The sequence below is a fragment of the Heloderma suspectum genome, chromosome 5 (assembly GCF_057233095.1).
Source record: "Heloderma suspectum isolate Gila_16-S chromosome 5, 16-S_ref, whole genome shotgun sequence".
NCBI classification, from domain to species: domain Eukaryota; kingdom Metazoa; phylum Chordata; class Lepidosauria; order Squamata; family Helodermatidae; genus Heloderma; species Heloderma suspectum.
This window is the reverse complement of record NC_139462.1, coordinates 17,264,471-17,272,545: the sequence shown is the minus strand read 5'-3', so window position 1 is coordinate 17,272,545 and position 8,075 is coordinate 17,264,471. Positions and strand designations below refer to the sequence as shown.

The following is an 8,075-nucleotide window of genomic DNA, read 5'->3' as shown; positions in this document are numbered from 1 at the left end:
ACTGCGGCTCAGATCCTGAGCTGCTTCTTGCAAAATTTCGGCTTTAATTGAAGAATGTAGGGAAAAACACTAAACCATTCAGGTATGACCTAAAACATATCCCTTATGAATATACAGTGGAGGTGTTGAACAGATTTAAGGGATTAGACCTGATAGACAGAGTGCCTGAGGAACTACGGACAGAGGTCTGTAACATTGTTCAGGAGGCAGCAACGAAATCCATCCCAAAGAAAAAGAAATACAAGAAAGCAAAGTGGCTGTCTGATGAGGCTTTACAGGTAGCTGAGGAAAGAAGGGAAGCGAAAAGCAAGGGAGAAAGGGGAAGATATATCCAACTGAATGCAGAGTTTCAGAGAATAGCAAGGAAAGACAAGAAGGCCTTCTTAAATGAACAATGCAAAGAAATCGAGGAAAACAACAGAATGGGAAAGACTAGAGATCTCTTCAAGAAAATCGGAGATATCAAGGGAATGTTTTGTGCAAAGACGGGCATGATAAAGGACAAAGAAAGCAGGGACCTAACAGAAGCAGATGAGATTAAGAAGAGGTGGAAAGAATACACAGAAGAACGATACAGGAAAGATCTTAATGTCCCTGACAGCCATGATAGTGCGGTCACTGAACTTGAGCCGGACATCCTAGAGAGTGAAGTCAAGTGGGCCCTAGGAAGTATTAGTAACAACAAAGCTGGCGGAGATGACAGTAATCCAGCTGAGCTATTTAAAATCCTAAAAGATGATGCTGTTAAAGTGCTGCACTCAATATGCCAACAAATTTGGAACACTCAACAGTGGCCACAAGACTGGAAAAGGTCAGTTTACATTCCAGTTCCAAAGAAGGGCAATGCCAAAGAGTGTGCAAACTACCGTACAATTGCGCTCATTTCACATGCCAGCAAGGTGATGCTCAAAATCCTACAAGCTAGGCTTCAGCAGTATGTGAACCTAGAACTACCAGAAGTACAAGCTGGGTTTCGAAGAGGCAGAGGAACTAGAGATCAAATCGCCAATGTTCGCTGGATCATGGAGAAAGCAAGAGAATTCCAGAAAAACGTATATTTCTGCTTCATTGACTACGCTAAAGCCTTTGATTGTGTGGATCACAACCAACTGTGGCAAATTCTGAAAGAGATGAGAGTACCAGACCACCTTACCTGTCTCCTGAGAAACCTGTATGAGGGTCAAGAAGCAACAGTAAGAACCAGACATGGAACAACCGATTGGTTCCAAATTGGGAAAGGAGTACGACAAGGCTGCATATTGTCGCCCTGCTTATTTAACTTATATGCAGAGTACATCATGAGAAACGCCGGGTTGGATGAATCACAGCTCGGAATTAAGATTGCTGGGAGAATTATCAACAACCTCAGATACGCAGATGATACCACCCTAATGGCAGAAAGTGAAGAGGATCTCAAGAGCCTCTTGTTGAGGGTGAAAGAGGAGAGTGCAAAAGCTGGTTTGAAATTCAACATTAAAAAAACGAAGATCATGGCATCTGGCCCCATCACTTCCTGGCATATGGAAGGGGAAGAAATGGAAGCAGTGACAGATTTTATTTTCTTGGGCTCCAAGATCACCGCAGACAGTGACTGTAGCCATGAAATTAAAAGCGGCTTGCTCCTTGGGAGGAAAGCTATGGCAAACCTAGACAGCATAGTAAGAAGTAGAGACATCACCTTGCCGACAAAGGTCCGTATAATCAAAGCTATGGTTTTCCCAGTAGTAATATATGGCTGTGAGAGCTGGACTGTAAGGAAGGCTGAGCGCTGAAGAATTGATGCTTTCGAACTGTGGTGCTGGAGAAGACTCTTACGAGTCCCCTGGACTTCAAGGAGGTCAAATCAGTCAATCCTAAAGGAAATCTACCCTGACCATTATAGGATATAATGGCTAGATAGCATCACTGATGCAATGAATATGAACTTGAGCACACTCCGGGAGAGAGCGGAGGACAGGAAGGCCTGGCATGCTATGGTCCATGGGGTCACGAAGAGTTGGACACAACGACTGAACAACAACAAGCCCTATTGAACATAGTGAGACTCACTTTCCAGTAAACATGCATATGAAAGGGCCTCACAGAACTCTCAATGGGGGTGGCAGGTGGCATCGCGGTCGATTACAATCCTTTATTATTTCTTTTGACATTTCTTTCAATATGCAACTGACAGGATCAAGCCTCTCCTTGGCTAACAGCAGATCCAAATGGGAAGAAAATTACATGGAGAGATGCAGTCACAGATCTCCCACACGTAGCATGCAGTCTGGCCCTTTTACACAGAATGTAATGGTTGCCCCTTAGGACAGAAAACTGTAATTCCCACAGAACTCCATGGTCAGTACTGCAATGTTCCATATTTTTGAAGCGTTATTTTGGTCTGTGATGTCCACTATGAAAAAGTTGCATCTTGTTGCAAAATTGCATCTCGTCCTCGCCTTTAAGAGCCACACTGGATCAAACCAAGCATGCATCTGCTTAAATTGCCCTGCACATTTACCTGGGAGCAACCCTCACTGAATAAATTGAGCTACCAGGTTGATGTACTATCTTTCATTCCTGCAGCATGGCCCATAACCATACTTACTCAGAAATACGTGGGAAATTCATGAATAAACAAGGTTAGGATCAGGGATGTTGCTAGGTTCTTAAAAGATCCGGGGCCCAAGCCCATAAGATATAAATCTGCATATATTGATTTATGGGGCTTCTCCACACCAAGATTTTTATCCCACAGTTTACCAGGGCTTCTGCTTCTGGATTCTTTGCAGGATTATGATCAACTTGTTACACGGACTGACATAGGCTTTTTTTCAGGACTTCCTTTGTCTGCAAGTTCTACATGCTTCACTATACAGCCACTAGATGGCACTGTGATATATCAGAGATATAGGAGAAATAAGCAATTTCACAAGGCCATTAAAACGGATTGATATTTATAACTGCATTATCTCTAATCTTTTCAAAACCGGGATAAAGGTCAGAAAGTGCAAAAGACGCCCTGTAGATTGACGACGTCATGTAAAGGACCCACAAACTTCCGTGAGTGACCAATCACAAGTGTGCAATAAAAGTCTGGTGTAGAAATGCTCATGTGCTTTTTTTTTTTCAAATGTAGAAATACTTATTAGGATTTAATTAAATTTTGCAGGAGGCAAAGCTAGCCAATTATTTCCTCATCCAAATAAAAGAAATTCTTCAATTAATTTGCACTCTGGCCCAGGTCATCCCAAATCAATGGAATTTTTTTTCCTAAGCTTAATTGCCATTTACTTGCTATGCCCTCCGTACCTGGAACCCCCCTTAAAAATCACTCTTTGCATGGTAGTTAAGCTAAGGGGGGGACATACACTTCTTTTGGCACCAATGGACACTCAGAGCTCTGAGGAATACATCCAGGGCCTTAAGAAATAGATTTGGAGCTAGAGCCCTGTAGGCCCAGGCCTAGCAATGCCCCTTGTTAAGATCATGCTATACTAACGAAAGACAAGAACATGTATTAAAATTAAGGTATTCTGAGTTCAATAGGACTTTGTTGTTGTTGTTGCAAGCAAATATGCACAGGATCAGGGTGTTAACAGTCTAGTCCTATGCTTTTCTTCTCATATGGTGCAATCCTATGCATGTTTAGACAGAAAAAAATCCTAGAATCCCCAGCATCCCTCCAGCCAGTCATGTGATCACAAATTTGTGATGGAGGTATCAGAGCTACTACATCACCCTAATTCCTTTTAGTCCACTCACTCTGCTATTGTATCCTAGGCTGCTTCCACACTAGGCATTTAGAGAATCACCGTGCCTTGTGCACTCACATCTTATTGGGGTGAGGGGTCCACTATGGGTGCTTTTAGATGAGGTTTTTTATTGTGAGATCGCACTACTTCGTTTACAGAATTTTATGTAGGCCTAGTTGATGTCATCTTCTGTTTGTAGTCCTCCTGTGCTTTCCCACTTCTTCCGTCTTCATTCTTACCAGAAAGAAAACCCCTTAAGGAAGAAGACAGGGTAGCTGCACAGTGCCTTTTGACTGGTAGTGCCAGGAGTCCTCTGGCTGGAAGCACTCTATGTCATCCTCACTTGAAATCCTCCCATGTTTTTCCAGTGTTTCTTCCATCTCTTTTTCTTATTGTAGAAAGCCCAACATTTTAAAGAATGATGGAAGATTAGCACAATCTCCACAAGTGTAGATACCTTTAGGGCCACTCTTTTGTCTTTTTTTAAGAGGCACGGCTTTGATGTAAGTATCATGTATTGGGGAGGTAAACTTACCACAGCTCAGCACATGCTGACCCACCTTTGTGGTGGATATCATTTTATAGCCCTGTTAACTTTTTAAAATTGATCTTTTAGTTAGTGGCAAAATGTTTTTCTGGCTGTACTGTTTAAATGAGTGCTGCCAGGCTATATAGTTTACAAAAAATGAAAACATTTTTCTGGTCACCACCACATTAGCAATGTACTTTTCCCCCTAATTAAGCACTTCCAATCTACACTTCCAGCTCAAAGCAAAGACTGTTTTTGGACATTTCATGGGTAGTTAGTCATGAATGAATAAGCACTTAGCGCAAAATAAATATTGATCATTTTTTTTAAGGGCAACTCTCTTTTTTAATGGCTGCTCAGGTGAATTTGACCTTCCTAACTCACAGCAACTATGCCATACCCACTAATACATATGGAACATCGCAGGATGAACATACAGAAAAACACCAATGGATTATATTCAGTGTTTTAATCAGAGTAGACCATTAAATTACTGGGACTTAACCAAGACTAACATTGGATGCAATCCATTGGATGCATTCTATGATCTGTAATAGTGTGGAAAGCCAGCTGCAATCTGCTTGTACTATACAGTGGAAAAGCAATGATTTATTAGCATTAGGAGCCACCCCATCTGAAACCAGCCTAGTCACTTATCCTGAAACAAAGTGAATCACCAAGCCCTTGATCTCGCAAGGGATTCTTGACCTTTTGGGATTAGTTCAACTTCTGCTTTATTCCTTCAATGTCTTAGAAGTTAGCATGAATTCAAGGGATTTTTTTCCGCAAGATTGCGGTTTCTGTGCTTTCCTTACAAGAACAAAGCCTTATGCCTGGGTTAAATCAAAGCTTCCACTGTGGCTGTTAAGTAGCACACTAAGGACTTGCTTTCCATGGTTATTCTGTTTCTTTTTAATTAATTTGTCTTTGGTCTTTCAGATTAAGTTGTTTACATTAGGTTATGTACTCCAGAATTAATCATTTCTAATTTGTTTTCTTAATGCTAGAATAATTGCATGTGAGAAAATGGGGCCAGCATTAAGACAGGTGATTCATCTGATCTTGAACAGGGCAGTTCTGTATGAATATCTAGTCTATCTTGTCCCTCCCTCTTTGTTGTGTGCTTTAAGGTTTTTTTGAGGTTGTAATGAGGGCGGACAAATAAGTGTGATACAGACTGGAGGCCATGAACAAAGAAGGTCAGGCTATAAACACAAGCAAAGTCAGATTAATGATGGGTAAGGGCAGACCCAAAGTCACTTGCTTTAGAGGAGGAGGATCTGTGTTCTGTATCACTTGAGTTGTGGAGGAGGGGAGAAATGGTAGTGTGAACCCACTTGAGTTTCATCCAGATTCCACTGTTTAATTATCTGTGTGCACAACACTGAGGGCGAAGAAAGACACAGCCCAGCATGAGTCACTTCCTGCTTAAATAATTCTCCTGCTTAAATAATTCCCCTAACATCATCTTAATAACAGTTCATACTTCGTAAGTTATAATTATTTGGAGCATTCCACTGATACCAAAGGGCAACTGTCAAATTGCATTTTGGTTTGAATAACTTTATCACTGGTTCAAATAAGATTTAATAAAACTTTGGAGGTGTTTTCTCTGGCTTTCGGTGTTCTAACAGGTCTTTGTAACCCATTTGTTGATGTATTAATATTATTTATATAATACCGTCAGTGTGCATGATGCACCTGTTACTCTGCAAAGCAAAAAAAAAAAAAAAAGAGGGCCTTGTCCCAAGGTGCTTACAAACTAAATTCAAACAACAGGAGAAAAGAGAGGTAAGAGATAAATGCACACAAATGCACTTACAATTACTTAGACTTCATTTCAGTTGGGGAGGAAGAGCAAGGGACAAAGTTGAAAGGTTCACTGGAGTAGGATTTGTGTATGAGCTCCAGTTTCAGTAGAAAGAAAGGTTCCTCTTGTGCAAGCACCGAGTCATTACTGACCCCTAGAGCGACGCCGCTTTCGCTGGTGTTTTCATGGCAGACTGTAGCGGGGTGGTTTGCCATTGCCTTCCCCAGTCGTGACTACCTTTCCCCCAGCAAGCTGGGTACTCATTTTTCAGTACCAAGAACAAATTCCTCCAGGGCTGAGCATATGCTTGGAGATACCTTTTCCCTCAATTCTATGTCCGTCTTCCTGAGCCACCATATAACATCTTTCTCTGGTTGGTGGACCTCCAGGTTCTATAGAAAAAGAAAGTGGACCCCGCAAGTAAACTCTGCCCAGCCCTTATCTAAGGTGTTATATCTGCAGTCCAATTTACACTGTTCACACACGAAGGCTTATCCATGTAGTTTCCCACTTCCCTGACTTCAGTTAAACCGGGCCCTCAGCCTGTGAAGCATTAGCACATCATAGATCCTTGGCACGTCAGCACTGCACATACAGCACCAAAATCCCAGTTCAAATGAGATGCAAGGCATGTAGAATGCAGCTAAGTTTGATGTGCTCATCCGGCATGTTTTAGTTTCAGACCCAATTTAAACATTACACCAAAGGACAAGAACTTCCTAGTGCTGTGGCAGCCTCACCTGCCTGTGCCCTGTTAATACCCGAAGGACCGATGCTATGCTGTCGCTGCAAAGGCAGTGGCTCTGGGTCTCATGGAAAAGAAATGCCAAGGCAGGTGCAGCTTTGTACAGGTAAGTCCTTGGACACCCCCACCCTGGTCGGCATCACATGTCCATCAGGTCAGTGGGGGCCCATTCCAACGTGCCAGCCATGCCTTGTTGCTGCAATCATCAAATGACAACACGTATTGTGAGTGAAGTGAACTCACACAAAACTTTTCCCGGAGCAGCCAGCCACTTTGCCGTGGCTCCGCTTTCCGCCGCCCAGGCAGATGCGACACTGTGGGTTGTGCCCAGCGTCAGCCCTACTGAAGAGTAGACCCATCGAAATGAATGGGGCTGGCGTTAGCCCTGACTAGCCTCAGTCCCCCGTTCATTTCGATGGGTCTGCTCTTCAGTAGGGCTGACGCTGGACGCGACCGTGTGTAGCGCGCGAAAAGGCTTATCGGCAGCACAGGCTTCTTTCCACGATCGTGCGGGCTGCGAGGCGGGAAGAAGAGGCGGCGGCGGCGGCGGCTCGGGCCCTCCCTTCATGCCGTGTCACTGAGGCAAGGCAGGCCCCACCTCCATTATTAATCCTTCTATTCGCCGCCTGGCAAGGGAGAAGGAGAAAAAGCGTGCGAGAGGGACGCGGTCTGGGAGGGTGGCTGCCTCGCACGCGCGCACACACACTCTCCGGACCTGTCAGCGCCGCCTGCCCGCCTCTCTTACACACTCGTACGCACTCCCTCCGCGCGCGCGTGTGTGCGTGTCTCTCTCTCGCAGTGTCAGGCCTGTGACTTCTTCGAGCCCGCACAGCGCCCGGCCCGGCCTGGCCCGGCCGCCGCCTCCTGCATGTATTTACTGCCCTCAGCCCCGCCGCCTGAGCAGCCGCCTCAGCCCCGTCGACAGACGCCCAGGGTGCTGGATGCAGGTGAGCCGGCGGGGCCGCGTCACGTCAGCAGCCCCGTCGCCGGGGCGAAGGGAGAGGGCGGCGGGGATGGCTGACGGGGCTAACTGGCTGGGGGAAAGGCGAGCGGGCGGAGGCCTTGTTTGTTTTGGCGGCGCGGCGCGCTGCGGGGCGGCCTGTGGAGATGGCTGTGGCGGGGCTGAGCGCCTCTCCCTTACGGCGCGCTTCGCCGCCCACCCTTCCCGAGCCGCGGCCTGCTGCTGGCCGAGCCCGACCTCGCCGTGCCACTGAGGAGAACAAGAGGGGTGGGGAAATGCGAGCCACGCTGTAGGCC

General features: G+C 45.4%; 1 protein-coding gene across 2 annotated transcripts in view; it reads left to right on the top strand.

Annotated features, from left to right (window-relative positions):
- Nucleotides 1-7,449: 7,449 nt before the first annotated feature.
- Nucleotides 7,450-8,075, top strand: part of CNOT6L (CCR4-NOT transcription complex subunit 6 like) — a 50,819-nt gene continuing 50,193 nt past the window's right edge. For both annotated transcript variants that reach the window (XM_084855426.1, XM_084855425.1), the window contains exon 1: nt 7,450-7,765. The gene's annotated coding sequence lies outside the window, so the exon portion shown is untranslated. The remainder of the gene's footprint in view (nt 7,766-8,075) is intronic.